We start from the raw sequence: 19,278 nt of genomic DNA, 5'->3' as shown, positions 1-19,278 counted from the left end.
GTCGAGGGTTATGGGGGGTGGGACAGACAAGAATGTGGAGTTGAGGCCACAACCAGATCAGCCATGATCTTATTGAATGGCGGAGCAGGCTCGAAGGGCCGAATAACCTACTCCTGCTCCTAAGCTCCCATGTTCCTATGTAAGATGACTGTTAGACACAGGACAACACAGGGGGCAGGATTTTCCCCTCGTCGGGGACGAAGTTGAAGTGCGGGCGCGCACAGGCGTGCCTCCGATCGGCGCCCCCAATCGGGGGCGCGGTGCCATTTTACGTGGGTGGGCCAATTAAGGCCCACCCAGCGTGACATCCGCATGGAAGTGCTATGCGCTCCCTGTGCAGGCAGGGGGGTGGGTGGGTATCCCTAAACCCGGGAGTGCGCTCTTTCGCACATGTGCACAAAAGAGCATACTCATCTCCCTGAGGCTAAGTGCAGCCTCAGGGAGATCGGCTCTACTGTCAAAAGTATTAAAAATAGAAAAAAAAATTCCCTGACATGTCCCCTCATGTGATGGGACATGTCCATAATTTAAAAAAAAACTTTAATTAAATTTTTAAAAACCTACATGAAACCTCATCCCGCCTGTGGATGAGGTTTCATGTTTTTTCTAATTCCCGCCAGGGCTCCTGGCCTGCCCGCTAACCTTAAGGTTGGACAGGCAGGTCCTTTAATTAGTTTAATGACTCTGTCAATGGCCTCAATTGGCCATTGACAGGTTGGCGGGCGCACAGTTGGTTTTGCTGCGCCCCCGCCTTCCTGAAAATTTAAATGGGGCGGGATGACATCGGGAATTCCGCCCGACCTCAGCGCGCGTCATTTTACACGTCGGCCAGCGGGTCCCACACCCCCCCCGCTCGCCGACTGGAGAATCCTGCCCAGAGGCTAAAGTCTGTAAAGATACAGATCCAAGTAGGGCTAAAGTTTCTTAAGATACAGGATAACGCACAGGCTTGAATCGTATGTGTCTGGGGTGGGAGAGAGTGAGCCTGTATGTATGTTCATGTTGTGTGTGTGGATGGGTGGGGCTGAGCGGCCAGAAGCTCTGGGTCTGAGTCCAACCCCTGGACTTGATGGCCACGTAAGGTATGTTCATGATGTGGCCAAACAGGTTGATTATCAACCTGTAAATCCTTCCAACACACCTATGGCAAGTGGTAAGATGGTCAGCCCTGCTTGATGCAGAGCGGCATCCTCCTGGCGATCTTGTTCCAGTATAAAGTAGCTATGAAGACACACATAGGCACGTGGATCCAAAGTCTTCACTGAAAGATAATTTAAACTCACCCACTATTGCTTTTTCCAGTACTAGGGTGCTCATTATTCTTAGGTACCGTAATTAAAAGAGGAGACTTACGAAAAAAGAAAGACTTGCACTTATACAGAACTATTCACAACCACCAGACATCTCAAGGTACTTTATGCCATTGAGGTATTGTTGAAGTGTAGTCACTATTATAATGTAGGAAACACAGCAGCTAATTGGCACACAGCAAGATCCCACAAACAGCAATTTGATCTTGACAAGATAATCCGTTTTGGTGATGTTGACTGAGGGATAAATATTGGCCAGGGAACTGGGGAGAGGTCTCCTGCTCTTCTTCAGAATAGAGCCATGGGATCTTTTACATCCACCTGAGAGGGCAGAAGGGGCCTTGGTTTAACATCTCCTCCAAAAGACCACCCCTGTGGCAGTGCAGCGCAGGGTGACCAACTGTCCCTCCTTTTACAGGGTCGCCCTCCATCTGAGTCCACTGTCCTGTGTCCCGGGCTGCAGGGCGCTGGGACGTTGTTTTTCCCATAATTCGGACCTTTAAATTTCGCGCATGTGCAGCTGGTCTCGGTAATGGTGACCATGAAACCATTGTTGATTGTTGTATGAACCCCCTGTTCACTAATGTCCTTTAGGGAAGGAAATCTGCCGTCCTTACCCGATCTGGCCTACATGTGACTCCAGACCCACAGCACTTTGGTTGACTCTTAACTGCCCCCCTGAAATGGCTGAGCAAGCCACTCAGTTGAAGGGCAATTAGGGATGGGCAACAAAGGCTGGCCTTGCCATTGACGCCCACATCCCATGAAAGGTTAAATTTTTTTAAAAATACTCTCTCCTCCTTTTTGCACACTCTCACAGCCCTGGCAACAACCACCCTCCACCCACTCCCCCCAACTTCCCCCTCCCACCCCAAATTGCCCTCACAGTTCTAGCAGTCCCCCTGCCTGTTTGTCTGGACCCTCATGGTAGGCTGTCCCTTAATTTCCTCCATGAAGGTTGGTCACCCTGCACTGCAGTGCTTGTCCTAGCCCTGAGACTTTTAGCCCTAACTATTGTTATAAAATTAGGTCTTGCTTCATACACCAGTTTGCCTCAAGTGTCCACGGAGAGCCATGAGTCAGTTAAACAGTTACACCATGCTGAAGAAGCCAAAAAGACAGAACATCAGAGAAGGTTCCGAGAAATACATCCTCAGGGCAGACAAACAATGAAATCTTTGGTCAAGAGTCAGCCAATTCCTGCTCTTCTCTCCAGATACAGGATGTGTAAGAAAAGATGAGTCAATGTCACGAAGAGGACTTGCTGTGTATATGCCAGGCCACAAGTATGTGGCCCAATCTGCAGAGCTGGCTCAAAACTTTTCTTATCATGGTGTCATCGCCCTTTGTCCGGTCATCACAGGAGCTTTTCACTTATACAGCAGCCAAACAAGTCAAAGAAACATACCCAGAAAGGCCTGACTTGAAAAGCATATTCTGTATTATTAATGGAGAAGGCATCAAATAAAATACTTTACATCCATTGGGTTCCCAGTCACTCATTGACAATTGATGTACTCTACTTAACTCTGTCGTCATGGACTCCCAGGCCATTTCAATTTACCTGATGCACTTTGTGAACAAACACACCTGTACTCAGTGGGGTTCTGAGAAGGCCTGAAAAGCCTGACTACTACTGACCCACCATGTGCAAGTGGACATGGGCTTCTGTGTGGGGCCGAACCGAAGGTGTAGGATTTGTCAGAGGTGCTGTCTTTCAGGTGAGACTTTAAACCATTCGGTTTAGTCAATGGGGGTCCTTTGATTGGAACAGGGCACCTGTGAAGGGGGCACCTCACCCCTTTCGCTGACCAGCTGCCCGCAGGGTTAAAGCAGCCGGGCGACACGTTGCACGCAGGTTTCTCCTGCCGCCCATTATAACGGGGCAGCGTGCGCTGAGGCCCTTAAATGGGGACTAGCTGCCCTCTTAAGGACCTCAGCTGGGCCGTGGGAAGGTTATCAGAGCACCACAATTTAAAAACCAACCAGCCTGCGCATGCAAAACCCTAAAAAACGTCTCCTGTTCCACGATTTTAAACCATTAAGCCTATTCGGGTAGGCACAAAAGATTCCTTGGCACTTCCGCGTGTTCGTTCAAGAGCAGGGGAAATATCCATGTTGTCCTGGCCAACATCTACCACCCCATCAACATCCAAAAAAGAAAACATTATATGGTCATTTAGCACATTGCTACTTGTGGGAGCTTGCTCTGCGCAAATTTGCCATGTCCCCTACACTACAACACTGACTACACGTCAGAAAGTGCTTCTTTGGCTTTGAGGTGCCCAGTTGTTGGGGAAAGTGCTACATAAATGCAAGCTTCTTAAATTATAAACAAGGGAGGCATGGTTGCATCAACAGAGCGACATCATGTTGCGATTGTGGAAGGGGTGGGGGGCTCTTAGAAATTGGGTGTAATTCTGATCATCATGATGCATCACATTAAGAAGTTGTGTTTAGCTTTTACAAGTTCTTTTGCTGTACCCTTACTTTATGAGGGAACATCACTGACTTGCCGTGAAGTGCTCCAGTAGCCCAGCTGAGGCATTGGCTCGGAGGTACCGACAGGCAGCCTTTAACCAAACCCCCCCTCCCCTACAGCTCTCAGTGGCCCGGCGTTTGGGAAGTAAATGATGGTGCCACAGGCCCTCAGGATGGGATTCCTGGGAAAAGGAGCAGTAGGTTTGCATCGCCCCTTCAGTTCTCTTAAGAGGTCTTGTGGTGCAGAGGGTAGCGTCCCTACCTCTGAGCTAGAAGCTCTTGGACTTGACGACCAAGAAAGGTGCGTTCATAATGTGGCCAAGGGGGTTGATTATCAGCCTGTAAATCCTTCCAATATAACCTATAGTGGGAGAGGCTGCTGGTCAGCCATGCCTGATGGGGAGTGGAGCGCTACTGGTGACTTGTTCCAGGGAAAAATAGTGGACGTAAGCACATGCTTTGTCTGCCTTGTGTCACTAGAGATGGGAAAGCCTCTAAGTCTAAATTATTACTCTTCAGTGAGGTACAAGAGGGAGAATTTATTTGGGTTTGGATTATTTGAGTGCGGTAGGCTTTACAGAACGACGCAAGCTGGAAGGGAAGCCGGCTGATTTTCTTTGCATTCAATAATTAATTCAACAAGGTTCCTGTGAGGAAATCCCAAAGTCTCATCTCATCCAGGACTCTGCTGCCGTATCAAGTCCCACTTTCCCATCACCTGTTACCTCAATACTGAAATTCCCATAGAAGGCGGGATTACCTCGATGCCTCAGGTTAAAAATACTTCTGTTTAAATACTTTCCGTGGCCTCACGTGCCCTGTCTATCTCCGTAACCTCCACCAGCCCTGCTCCTCTGGGCTGGATTATACACTGAGGATTCGCACCCCGCACCCCAGCGTCAGTTTTGGAGGGGAGCCCGCCTCTGCCTGGTCGGATCATCCCTCTGTAAGTTTTCAGCCGACGGACATTTAATTACTAGGAGGTTGGACTTTCATCCATCTCCAGGAAGACCACCCACCTCACAGCGATGATGCGTTCGGAAGCCTGGAGCTCTACACCAAAGCAGGATCAGTGGCCACTGTCAGTATTGCAGGAGGCCTGGGAGGAAGAGGAACCATGGATGCCCCCAAACCCAGATCAGTCCAGGGTCTCAGCGGGGCTGGGTTGACAGGCCCCAGTGGGGAGCGGGGAGGGGGGAGGGGGCAGGGGGGCAAGCGGGGGGGGGTGCATGTTGGACAGGGCGGGGAGGCAAAATAAATGGGGGTCCTTTGATTGGAACAGGGCACCAGTGAAGAGGGCACCTCGCCCCTTTCACTGACCAACAGCCCGCGGGGTTAAAGCAGCCGGGCTACACATTGCACATAGGTTTCTCCTGCTGCTCCTTATAATGGAGCAACGTGCGCTGAGGCCCTTAAATGGGGACTAACTGCCCTCTTAAGGACCTCAATTGAGCCATGGGAAGGTTATCAGAGCACCACAATTTAAAAATCAACCAGCCTGCATATTCAAAGCCCTAAACAAAACATCTCCTGTTCCACGATTGGGCAGCACTCGCTGAACAATCCTGAGTGCGCTAATAGCTACACTAACAACCAATTTAAGATAATTGATCGAGCTCGTAACGTGGCTCATTTACACTTGCAAAAGGAACACGTTCAAGATTTTTTTTGAATTACCAGAAAGTTTGGGGAGCCTAGTTTACCCTGTTGCTTTCTCTATGGCAATGCCTCAGCCAATCAGAGTTGGCTTGCCAACCAATCAGCACCCTTTTCTCCTGCAGTATAAATTGTTGTGAGCATTAGAAATTTGGCCTTCTTGGGTTTGTCCTGATGAGTGCCAGTTGAAAAGCTTCGAAACAAGTCTCTCTTCTCGGCGATGTTCAATTTAAGAAAACAATGGCTAGTAATTTATTTCCGATTATCTGAGGGTTGGTAGGAGACCCTTGGCGTTCCAGCAATTCAGGAGTGGTCTTTACATTTTGCATTCGTTCTAATGAACATTTCTCGACAAAACAACAAAACACTTTAGAGCAGTTCCCCAGGGACTCAGCCCCCGTAATGAGTTAACACATTATAAAAGCTTTGGGAAGCTTCCTTGGGAGCAAGGGCCAGCTGTGTGCCAGCTAGCGTGAAAAGATACTTTGCTGATGATTACAATCATTACAGCGATGAGGAATTAAAAGAGCAAATTTGACGAAATAGTCTATAATTTCTTGTGACTGCTGAGGTATCATTAAAGGGCTGGCCCGTGTTGTATCAACGTCTTAACATGTCAGATCAGGAAAAAGCATAATTCATGAGGGGGATCAGTGCAATGCAATTAGGCAAATTATTTTTTTCAAGTGTGCTTATTGAGGCGAACGTATCACGTTACTAATTATTTGGCCGCACCTCAGCTGAGCGCAGTGAAAGGTGCGATAACTGCGGAAGTGTCAGTTCCCAGTTTTCGGAAACTCATCCCTATTCCCGATCAGCTCCACGCACTTGGGCTTCCGTCCAAATTCTCCCAATACAAGCTGATTCAGCAGACGTAGTGACATGTTACTGCTTTCTCATTTTCAACGTGTCACTGCACGGGTCATGATTAACACTTCCATGAACAAGTCCCCGGGTGGAGACGTTGGCATCATGGTATTGCCACTAGATCAGAACTCCAGGCCAATGCCCTGGGGTGCGTGGGCCCAAATCCCCCAGCTTGGCGGTGGGCGAGATTTAAATTCGATTGCTGAATAATTCTAGAACGGAAAGCTGGTCTCAGCGACGGTGACCATGAAACTATCGCTGATTGTCATAAAAACCCATCTGGTTCGCTGGTGTCTTTTAGGGAAGGAAGTCTGCCCATCCTTACCCTGGTCTGGCCTCCATGTGACTCCCGGCCCACAGCAACGCGCTCGACTCTTAACTGCCCTCAAGGACAATTTGGGATGGGCATCGAATGCTGGCCTTGCCAGCGATCCCCACATCCCACGAAATCATTTTTTAAAAAAAATCAGGCCATTTTTTTTTTAGTCATTTAAACACAAACATTTTTCTTGATGGTAAAAATCTCCCAGTGAAAACGATCCACTCACCAGGTGGAGGCACCCAACCCTCACCAGAAGCAGGAGTCAAATTGAGGAGAGGTTGTGGGCCAGGGGGGGCGGTGGGGGGGGCTAATTTCAACCCAATTCACCGAACAATAAGTTCAGGATAAAAGCAAAATACCGCAGGTGCTGGAAATCCGAAACAAAAACAAAAATTGCTGGGAAAACTCAGCCGGGAAACTGTGGAGAAGACAGAGTTAACGTTTCGAGTCCAGATGACTCTTCGTCAGAACTCAATAAGTTCAGGAGACTGGGTGGATCGCCAGTCTTACACCCTGCTCAATATTACTCCCCGTGGTTTAGTCAAAACTGCACCCACAGTGTGTTTGCATCTACATTTGGTTCCCCGTGAAGACAGTCCAGGAGCTGGTGCTAAAGGACAGGGTTTTCCTGGGGGCTTTGGGACCCTGTCGTTAGACTCAGATAGAAGTCAGGATCCCACACTGTGGGGGAAATAGTCACCAACCGGTGATCTTCCCCGATTTGTCCAGAGGGCTGGCTCACTGTCCATTTAAGTACAGCGGGGGCAGTGCACTCCAAGCTGGAGGGCCAATAGGAGGCCTTCAAACTTGAAGGCAACAGCAGGATGCCATGGCAGGTAAGTGGGAAAGATCACCGCAGATCACAGATCACCCATGACACCTCCGTGCACCTCCCCCCACCATGTACCCTCCATCGTCACTCACCCAGTATCCACCATGTACAGTCCTCAGCAGCTATGTAGTAGCAATGGGAATTATTTTAAAAGCATTGAAAAAAATTAAACCTTTATCAATCTACTAAAACTTTGAATTCAAACACACTATCATTGACACTGGAAAGGAAAAAAAATCTACTCCAGTGTCGAAACAATTGCAATCCTTTATGTGCCTATTAGGTTTGTAAACAAACAAGAAACCACATCAAAGTCATGCTCTGTTATTACAGCTTCTTAAAATTTTAAATAATTGGTGGATCAATAGACCGCCTGCTGAGCTGAAGCTATTAACAACTTTTGAAAACCAGCCAAGCATTCAGAATGCTACTGCTGTCATAACATAAGCTTCCAGCTAATTGCCTGAAACTGACAGAACAGAATGGTGTCTCCTTTCTATTTCAAAGCAGAGTGCCTGTCATTCAATGCATAGGAACCAGTGCAGGGATTTTCTTTCAATTATGAAAAGTAGGGTTTTTTAACAGCCAGAGCTGGGAGACAAAAGGACAGCCCTAGGTGTTCATACTGAACTCAGTATAGACCAGGGCTCAAACCCCTGTGGCTCAATACCACAATGCAAAGCGTACTTACTGAAGGGAAATATCTTCTGTGGCACTGGGATACAAGATTGAAGTCTTTGAAATGATATTTGAAGATTAAACTTCAGCTATCTAGGTCACACGACACACAGTTTGAACTGAAAAAAGCAGCAAGGTGACTCATTAAGGCACGTCACGATTTTGCATTATGTCAGTGAGTTGCATATGAACGTTATCTTTGTTTCTAAGCCTTTTGTTACCTGTAATACAGATAAAGCAATAATTCAGCACCATTACCAGTCACAATCTATGATGAGCAATCCTTGATGTGCATTTTGTTCATACAAGGAGTGGTGGCTCAGGTGGAATCACACATTCCTTTGCCAAACTCTTGCACACTGCGGTCAGTTTTCACTGCCTTCACTTGGATTTAACTGGCCTCAAAATGGCGTCGAAGGCCTAGTTGCCCTGGATTCGCGGCTGGCTCCATTTGAAAGACATCCAGTGCAGGTTGTCACTTGTTTCAGGTGGTAGGGCCTTTTTAAAATGGAAATCTGGGTTTTATGATGGGCAAATTATAAACGCCCCTGCTCTCGAAAGCACAGCCGAGATTGGGGACTTGTGTGTGCTGCTGGTCCTGTGCACAACACGCCAATGCATCAAAGCGCTGCAGCCGCTTAAACAATTAACATCTCTGCATGATGTGTGGAATTTAATGGAGGTGACGGGGGTCTTGCCCGCCGGCTGGATAGCCAGCGACAGCTCCCTGTCGGCCCTTTTCAGAAAGGCCTGCCGCGCAAACTGCCAATCAGGCACTTAACTTGGCACCACGATGCCTCCCCCCAGGGCCAAGGACCCTGTGGCAGAAGTCCCGCCCCGCTGAGAGCTGCCGGGCAATCAGAGGCAGGGCAGCTCTTCATTGCTACGCAGGGCCACTGGGGAGGTGGTGGTCGCTGCCGGTACTGCATCCACCCGAGGTCCAGGATTGCCAAGGGGCCCAGGCAGAGATGAGTGGTGATTGGAGCGGGTTCACGGGCTGGCGGACATGGGTGGGTGGTGGTGCAGGGGAATGGGGTAGAGGGGTCGGCGGCAATGGCAGGGGGTTGCCCTCAGCACCTCGCCCTTCCCAATGTCGCATCTCTCAATCCGGCACTGAGTGCCTTTACATGAGGGAGCAACCCAGGAAACACTGAGAGCCGTTCCAACGCGGTTTGCTTTCCAGGCTTCCTGCATGGTGAGTTCTCTGCCCGCCATTGGGTTAATACCAGTGGCATTGGGATGGAGTCCTTAAGTGGGCATTAATCAGGGAGGGTGGCAGGATCTTCTCCTAACACCTGCCTAATTGAACGTATCCCCGTCACCAAACTTGGGAGTGGGGGGGAAGGGTGTTGGGGCATTAAATTCCACCTGATGTGTCAGACAAGTATCATCTATTGCTTTATTTACTATAGCAAAACTATAGCAAGGACCAATTCCCAAAGTATGGGATGCCACAAGGTCAAAAAGGCTAAACGAGAAGTCAAAGTAGTGAGATGGCACATCTGCCTTTAGGGGGGGAAGTCCTATATTCTGTGTTGGGATGATCATCCCTTTAAGAACTAGGTTTCTCTAGGCTATGATTTCTGGTAAAGCACCTGGTTTCCAGTAAATGATTGCGTGACCAGGTTGCCTGGGGGAAAAAAAAAAACAATAGTGGGAAAAAAGGTCAACGTAAACTAATTTTAGGGGTGTGATTCTATGTTCAAGCAGTTTAGATTTTTTAGGTTTGAGAACAAGTTGGCTACAGAAGAGGAAACCTCTCTCTCAAACAGAGTTCAATAGAAATTTTGTGTGTTAGTTAAAAGAATGTAAGCCTCTTGTTAACTGAAGGACTCGTAACAGTAAGTTGGAGAGAGAGAGAGAGAATGAGAGAATGAGAGAGAGAGAGAGAGAGAGAGAACTTTCGAAACAAAACTCCAAAACTAAAGAATATTAGAACCAAGAGAGTTCTGGCCTGAAGTGGCTAGTCAAGACACTAGAGACACTTGTGTTAAACAGGGGGTTTGCAACTGAAGGACAGATGGAGGAGATTTGAAGGAAAATGTCCTCATTATGCATGCTTGGCTGAGATCCCAGACCAATAAAGGCAGGAGCTCAGCTGGGATTCTGTTTTGAGAAGTGAAGTGAATTGTTGACTTTACTTGATTGACACATTTAAGTAGTTATAATAACTTGTTCTTTCAGTGGTCTCTTTTGTCAATGTCTCAAGTTTATTTGGACAAGATTAAGAGGCGTGAAGTGTTTGAAGTCTTTTACTGATACTTTAATGGGCTGTCTGATTGAAACCTTTATTGGGTTGTGGGACCAGCAGTTTATGCAAAGAACATTTCCGAATGTTTTTTTTTTCTTCTAAGCAATTCCGCACTTGTCATTATTATTATTATATGGCTCATTGGTCATGTATATAATACATACTGGGTGATGTTGTGATATCACTTTAAGGGAATATGCACAAGAGCAAGTAGCCAGGACGGATGTGACTAATAGTGTGCGTAGGAATTGTAGTTGTGCTGTCCCTGTAAGTAATGGTTGCTGAATCCATAAAGTAAATCTGTCTGCTAAGCCTTCCTATACTGCGTCTTGAAATAAACTGAACCTGCATATAGTTTACCCAGTCCTGTGTGTGAGATTGGTAAGTTTGTGTAAAGTAGGCATAGAAAGACAGGTGAACGCACATGGTAGGGGCATGAGTTGGCATGGAGGGTATGAGGGGCACGGACAGTGGCTGGGGGTGCATGATTAAGACCCTTTTGAACTTATTTCTCAAAAGGTTCCTGAATCCAGATGACGGTTCACGACTGCTCTGGTGGGGCCGTGAACCACCAGTCCTTGAGGAGCGAGCTCAGCTCCACGAAAATTGCAGGGGATGAGGAGATGCCTCCTACACAATGGAGCTGGCCAGGTTGGGAGTGCAGGGTACAAGGTAGCCAGCACTGGTAAAACCTGCCGGAAATGAGAATGGGAATGGGAATCTCAGAATTGGGTCTGCCTGCCATTTTTAAATGGCTTCGACCGGACTCCGTGAAAATCTGGCCCTTCGCCTTAAGAACCTCCTCAAAGGCCTGTAAACCGGTGCAATTATTGGAAACTTGACATGGTGATTCAGTCAATCTTGGGGAGCGGCCAGTTTAGTGGGTGGAGTCATCTCCCAGCATAATGTTCCTTAAAACCAGCATGGATCACGGAAACACGATTTGCACTGGACACAATCTGTGCCTGAAAGTTCTCAATGTTTTGAACTTGTTTGGAGCTTTAAGGCCGAAATTACAGGCCCAGATCACTGCATCTACTCGAATACCGCTTCCTTACAACAATATGATGCTTGCGACCCCAAAGCATTTGATATTTTCAGATATCTGTGTGTGTGTGTGTGTCTGACTGACTGAGGGGGAGAGAGAGGTTCGGCTGTAGGAGGGAAGCTGAAGGAGAAGAAATGGAACCGAATGTCAAGTATTGCCGGGGGAAATAAAAATTGCATCTTTATATAATCTCAGGGGTTTGAGATTAACTCATTGTACAGCACACGCAGGGCTTAATGAACACTTCCATGTCAACTTTTTAGAAGGAATACCACCAGCCAGTGAATTCCTTTGGTGGCAAAGGGTGAGGTGTTTGATATTTTCAAATATCTTTGCTTCACTTCCCCCTGATGTTACTCACCAAGGGCTGCTAACGACCGGGAGCAAGCCGACAGAGAAAGCTGCCACATACCACATTCACTGATCAAGGAGATGGTAGTAACAACAGTTTCATCTCTCTTTAACCAGTCTTAAAAGCTAAGCTGAGGCCTTGTACAGTAAAAAGAAAAAGAAAGACTTGCATTTATATAGAGCCTTTCACAACCTCAGGATGTCCCATGGCACTTTACAATCAACGAAGTGTAGTCCCTGTTATAACGCAGGAAATATGCACAATCTCCCATAAACAGCAAGATGATAATAACCCAGGTCACCTGTTTTTTTTTTAACTGATCTTGGTTAAGGGGTAAATATTGGCCAGGGCACTAGGGATAACTCCCCTGTCCTTCTTCAAAAGAGCGTTATGGGATCGTTCACATCCACTTGAGAGGCTGGACAGGGCCTTGGTTTAACATCTCATTGAAAGACAGCACCTCCGACAGTGCAGCACTCCCTCAGTACTGCACTGGTGTATTAGCCTAGATTTTTGCACTGAAGTCTCTGGAGTGGGATTTGAACCCATAACTTTCTAACTCAGAGGCGAGAATGCTACCCACTGACCCACAGTGTCCTTGGGGCAACCTAAAAGGGATGGTTAAGAGAATTTAGAAGCAGACTAACCTTTGTTTAAATCCATAAATTTTCAACTAAGAGATCCTAATGTTATATTGATCCCAAGTTAGTTGATATACATACAAAAGATACTAATATTTTTCTTAATCATGGATTTATTCACAGATTGCAACACTACATGTCTGTTTCCTACCTACTAACCCAGTGACCTCGCAGTCTCTCTTTATGCATTTTTTACAGCAGCTCTTCTACAACTGCTCCAAGTTCAATTGAGGGTTCTGATACTTTATATGGTGTTGGTGTGTTACAGTTCACTTAGGAAGTCTGAGTTTCTCTGGCAACAAGCACTTTCACACACACGTTGTAGTCTAGAGCTATGGACAGTGATGGTAAAGGCTCCAACTTCCTTTTCAACGCACGGTTGACCAAGAATCTCTCCTGCTCTTACTGCCTACCACTGGCGTATATTGGAAGGATTTGCAGGTTGATACTCAACCTGAGTATCCTATTGTATCTGTACTGTATCCTATTGGATACTCAACCTGTTGGTCACATTATGAACGCACCTTCTTTCGTCAGCAAGGCCTGGAGTGGGACTCGATCCCGGTGCTTCTGGCTCAGTGGCAGGGACGCTACCCATTGCACCACAAGACCTCCTTGCGAGCACAGTGGGTATGTCCTTGCTCTTATATATACCAGAGAAATCGATGTCCAGCCAGAGGAATGAGATGCACAGTGCTGGGAAAAGCCACACTTGGGATGGCAGTCTCTCTTGATAATTGCTCTAAGTGCTTAATTAAGCAATGCCCTTTACCTGTGTATGTTAACAATATAGTTAACATACCATTAACACCTAAGGGATTTGTAACTGGATTCAAGGGATCCCTGATGCATCATTATTTGTTGGTTTATTAGTATATAGCCACAGAATAGTGAGTTAATATCTGTTTTCTACTACTGCATTGCTGGTTCCCTTTGATTGCCAGCACTATTGGAGTCACTTTAGTTTAACCACCCCTACCTGACTGGAAACTGATAGGAGTACATCGACCGCTGGAATTAACTTCGCATTGTACCTCATGCTATCTTTCAGAAATGAGGTTAGATGGGCTCCCAGAGTTACCCGTATGGAAAATCCTGAAACCCACCGCATTAAATATATTTCACTGATGTCCACAAGAAAAATGCAACGGAATGATTCATTTCAACTTGCAGTTTGTGTGTCATTGTGATAGGAGTTAAGGAAAATACAGATGTGGGAGCAATGTCAACTTCCAGTCAAAGATAAATTCATGTCTCTATATATGAGATCAGAGATTTTAAAAAAACAAATCTTACTGACATGTGGAACAGGCTGCTTGTTTTCCCTGTCTCGATTGACATCGTGGCTATTACAGAAACTACACGCAGTCTTGGGGTTGTGTGAGAGGGAGTATGTCTGTCCTCTCGAGCATCGCTCCGACAATGGTGGCTCTGCTTTCAGCGGCCTAGGCCCGAAGCTCTGGGGCGTCCTTCCTGAATCTCGTCACCTCCCTTTCCTCCTTTAGGGCATTCCTTAAAACCTGCCCCTTTGACCAAGCTTTTGGTCATCTTTTTATCCATTCATGGGGTGTGGACATCGCGGGCAGCGATTTTTTTCCCCGTCCCTAGTTGCCCCTTGAGAAGGGGTCCATGTGGTGTAGGTACACCCACCGTGCTGTTAGGGAGGGACCTGCCCTAACATCTCATTCTGTGGCTCGGTGTCGAGTTTGCTCTGTTAAAACTTCTGCAAAAAATGTCTTGGGCTGTTTTGCTATGTTAAGTCAGTATAAAAATGAAAGTTGCTGTTATTGAGGATGAATCACTGGGTGCGCTTGTGTTTCTTATGCACCATAGCAACGCTTGAGACCACAATCAGGTCAGCCGTGATCTTATCAAATGGCAGAGCAGGCTCGAGGGGCTGAATGACCTACTCCTGCTCCTAATTCGTACATTTGCTGAGGATGCTGCACTGGTGCCCATCATTTCTGATCATCTTGTTCATCGCAGGCTGTCACACTGTTGGGGTGAGAGGTTGAAAAGTTGACCGAGAGAATCTCACTGCCTTCGGGCAAGAAGCCATGGGATGTTCAATGGACTCGTCGCCCTGAATTGCTCCAGTAAACCTCCTCATGAGCAGCTCACAATCTAAATAGCAATATTGTGTTGGGGGTGGTGGGGGGGGTGCGGATCTGAGAGCAGGTTGCCTATCGTCTGTGTGGCTGGGAGGAGTAAGTAAGGCGTAGGGAGATGGAAAGTAGAAAAAAACATCAGAAATGGAAAAGGGGCAAGCGGGAAACAGGAAGGAGATAGGAATGGTTCAAGAGAATGGAGTTTATCCTGTTTATGGTGCACACAAGGTGAATAGTCACCTGGCCAGGTGGAAAACAGCTGAGAGCTGATTCTATATTGCTTTGCCTCCTGGGCCCTACTTATCCCATTCCTTGTAAATAAGCAGATTTCCACGTCCGATGCAAGCAGAACAATTGAACACATTTGTGGAGTATCAGTGCACTTTACACATTGTGGCAGCTGGTTTTGTATGTGAGTGTAGCTGCTGGGTGTGTGTGTGTCACCCTCCTCATTGCTCATTATCTTGCTGCATAACAGTCTGTTCTATGAAATGGTAGGGTGTGCAGACTCATCACAACAACAGTTCACATTTGTATAGTGCCATTAAAATAATAAAGCACCCCGTGGTGTTTTACAGGCACATTATCAGACCACAAGTGACAACAAACCAAAGAATGACACATCAGGACATCAGCGTTTGACCACAGAGCTCGGTTTCAAGAAGTGGAGGAGAGCGAGGCAAAGGACAGGGAGGGAATTTCAGAGCTAGACATTTACATAAAACACATTTACGTTGCTGTATAGAGAGTTTCCCAATTCAAAATTTTAAGTATTACTGTAATGAATTTTGCACATCATCAAGAGTCAAACCTCTTCCCATATCATCCCAAGTATTCCAACTAAATCCACATGCATTCCGTTTATTTATAGTATCCCAGCTATGTCCTGGAAATGTCACAAGGTCACACCCATCTCCCCTGATGTCGTGCTCCAGCTCCATATTGTGTATCTCCATGAGATTTCAAATCAGTAATCAGCTACTCCCATCCCAGCACTCTCTCCATTGGAAGGACAAAGCAAGATTTCCAAACCTGATCGAAGGTTACCGTAGAGTTGTAGAAGCTTACCGCACAGAAGGAGGGCCATTCACCTACCTCATCATGCCTGGGCTGGCTTTGAAAGGACAGTTGTGCTCAGTCTCACATCCTCACTCTTTGTCTGCAACCCCGAGTGAAATTCCTCAACCTCAAGAATCAGTCCAGCACCATTTTATAATTATTTGTGGAAGCTGCTTCCACTGCTTTTTCAGGTACAGCAGTCCAATCCTAACAACTCCCCGGGTGGAAGGATTTTGCCTCATCTCTCCTCTGGATCTTTTGCCGATGATTTCAAGGGCTGGGTTTTGCCCATCCCAAAGTTCAGCCGGGGAGCTGAAAATCCAGGTTTGGTGGGGGGGGGGGTTACCGTAAATTTACATTTCGCAGGCGATTCCCACCAGCCACCATTTTGACCAGGGCCGAAAACATGGTGGGTCACAAACCCCCCGCCCGTGAAAAGTGACGTTGGGTTCTGTATTTTAAATGCCTGCCTCAATTTTGAATTTCCCCAAGTTTGAGATCTTCAGCGAGGTGTAAGGGTTCTTGAGGCCTGTATGTAACACGTCAGGTCAGTCAGTTTGTGAACCTTGGGGGAAGCGTGTTGTGGCATTGAGAACCTTTTGATCGGTAAATTTAAAAGGTCTTTCCAACTTCAAATGTCATAATTGGCGCTGTACAGTAAGATAAGTATGTGTTTAATGTGGTGATTGATCATAGGGCTCTGTGCTTAAAAGGTAAGTGACCATTAAATTGATCAGCATTGTATAAGTATTCAGATGCATTAGAGTATGTTATCCAGTGCATAAAGTGCTTTTCCACATTCAACAGTATTGAAAATCATCTATTACTATGTCATCTGGACCCTATGTTTTGATTTTTACATTGATTTAAAGCCCAGGCATCTGTTGAGCCTTTGAAAAACTGAACAGATGGCTACCACTTCAAAGGCACCATTGTATTGAGCTCGGGGGGGGGGGGGGGGGGGGGGTTGTTTATACATCTTTGTAATGGAATTTCATTATGAATGCTTGGCTGAGTTTCAAACCTCACTGATAGATTTTGCTTAGCATAACTTGTTGACACACCTGTCAAGGGATCTGTGAGCTTTGTTTTATTCACAGTTTTATGAGCAGTTAAAAAGATTAAAGTGTTTTGAAGAGGTTTTGAATGGCTGTTTGTTTATTTTGACAGATTTATGAACACTTTGAAGAAGTGATTTCTTTTCAAGTGGAGTTGAATGACCACGTTTGATTGACAGTTTTATAAGCTCCTAAGAGGAGCAAATTTTTCAAGTGGAGTTTGAATGGATGACTGCTCATGAATTCTGTCCATAGCGGATACTGAGTAAGTGGGTATGGAGGGTGCATGGGGGAGCTTGGGAGATATGATGGGGTATGGAATGGGCATGGGACATCGAGGGGGCATGGGAGATATGAGGGGGTACAGAGGAGGAATGGGAGATATGAGGGGGCATGCAGGAATGGAGAGGAATAGGGAGTATGGAGGGGGCATGGGGGTGGGTGTAGGTGAGGGGAGAGCACCAGAGCCTAACAGTTATCCCCAGAACTGGGTCAATGTCCCAGTGAATGGAGGCGGGCCTTCTAACCTGCTGACTTCAGGCCTGCTTCAGTTGGCAGCGACCCTGACTCCAACTCCCAAGGGAGAAAATAATACGCAAGTGCGGGTTCATTCAGAACTTGGGAACGCGACATTGGGAAATGGCCTGTCTCACGATTAAGGAGCCAATCATGAAAGTCCAGCACTGTGACCTCTGGCTATTGACCCACGCAAGCCTTTCATACGCTTCACAGTTTCAGTCTTCCTCCCTATGAGTGGGTATACTTGCCCTGGAGGAGTACAACAAAGGTTCACTAGACTGATTCCTGGGATGAGGGGGATTGCCCTGTCAGGCGAGATTGAGTAGGTTGGCCTATGTTCCTTAAATATATGGAATTTAGAAGATTCTAAAAAAAAACGATTCCAAAGAAGAATTAGAAGATGTCTTGTAGCAGATCGGGGGTCCTCCTCGTTCATCTGCTCCTGGGCCTGGTCAAGTTTGTCATAAACAGGACCAGGTAGCGGGCGGTCGAGGGGATCATTCGACTCGACTGCCTGCCCCTCTTCTGTGGTCATGTCTGCACCTGGGTGTCCCTGGAGAGTGAGCACACGGGGCCTCCTGGACGCCGCTGGGGCTGGAGTGCCTATCAGCCCCCAAAGCGAAATTTTAATTTCATTTGATACGTTTTTGTTAAAGCTTTTGTTTTTTTGTTGCAGTGCCCTTTAAGGGGCTGTTAATTAGGTACTGTGGCCATTTGTTCCAGTTTGCTCCAAAGAGGGTCTCCTGGGACAGTGGGTTAGTAGTTAGGAGGCAGGGATCTGTAATGCTGCATCCTGTGGATAAACCTACTATCAAGGCAAAGGTCGGTGTCTTGTTTCTTACTTCACCATCTGGCTTGGATCCATCTAACTAGGGCACAGGCCGGATGGGGCTTGAGGTAGAGTCAGGGTTTAAATTATGAGACTTGCCTCGGCAATGGCGATGAAAATTATTTGAAAATCTTGGTTCAGAAGGAAATGGCCGAAAGTGAGACTTTTCAAAAAAAACAGAAGACAAGAGATTTTAGAAATTGCCGGGCGGGGTCAGTTCTTAAACTGGACTGTCCTCTCACCTGGTCAGGTATCATAGACAGAGAGAGCTGAGTTGATTCAAGGCTCTTTCTTGCAGGGCTCCTGGGTTAATCTTAACATTAGGGACAGGTCATTCAGAGGTGATGTTGTGGGGGGGGTTGGTGTCAGCTTTGGCTGAATAGTCCCACCGCTGAAGCAGAAGGTTGTGGGTCTCACTCCAGAGACTTGAGCATAAAATCTTGGCTGATACTCCAGTACTGAGGGAGTGCTGCACTGTCAGAGGTACTGTTTGCAGACTACGCATGAGGGGCCAAATGGCTTACTCCCGCTCCTATTTCTTATGCTCTTATAATGTTGGAAAGCACTTAATCAGATGAAGCATACTGGAAATGTGGAACTCTCTTCCCCATAGACAGTTGAGGATCCTGGGGGTGGGTGGGTGGTGTAGGGTTGTGGGTGGGTGGGGGCTGGTGGTTGGTGTCAGTTGAACAATTCAAAACTGAGATTGATAGATCTTTGTTAGGTAAGGTTGTTAAGGATTAAGGCGGGTAGATGGAGTTAAGATATAGTTGATCCAGTAGAATGATGGAGCAGGCTCACGGGGCTGAATAGTCAGTCTCTGCTGCAACGTAAAATAACTTTCAAAAGATATTGCGGGAGAGCCTCTGAGGAGTTAACTTGAATTAAAAGACATCAGAGAAGTGCTTAGCACTGATTTTTCATTGGGTGATTAAATTAAAGATGTTATTCTCTGAGATGGTTTTTTTTTAGTTACACTTCTGCAGTCCAACAGCAATGGCCAAGGAGTGCAGCACTGGAAGATGTGTATTGATGGATGGTCATCACTGTCAGGGAACTATTAAATCAGATTTATCATCTAAAAGAGTGAGACAAGATTATAAAACCAATAACATACATGGGCTATGTTTTTATTATGAGTGAGATAAATTGAAATAAATTTCTTTTTCAAATGACGGGTGAGTGCCAGATTTGGCAGGACTGGAAACAGAGGCAGGCGCTCTCTCTCTCTCTCTCTCACGCACACCCACCCACCCACACACAGACA

At 46.6% G+C, this 19,278-nt stretch overlaps 1 protein-coding gene across 6 annotated transcripts in view; it reads right to left on the bottom strand.

The window, feature by feature from the left end:
- The window catches only part of smyd3 (SET and MYND domain containing 3), a 732,860-nt gene that overhangs the window by 42,630 nt on the left and 670,952 nt on the right, over positions 1 to 19,278 (bottom strand). The window lies entirely within an intron of this gene.

Source organism: Cetorhinus maximus, chromosome 14, assembly GCF_964194155.1.
Source record: "Cetorhinus maximus chromosome 14, sCetMax3.hap1.1, whole genome shotgun sequence".
Lineage (NCBI taxonomy): Eukaryota > Metazoa > Chordata > Chondrichthyes > Lamniformes > Cetorhinidae > Cetorhinus > Cetorhinus maximus.
The sequence above is the reverse complement of the archived record's forward strand: the minus strand, read 5'-3'. Positions and strand labels throughout refer to the sequence as shown.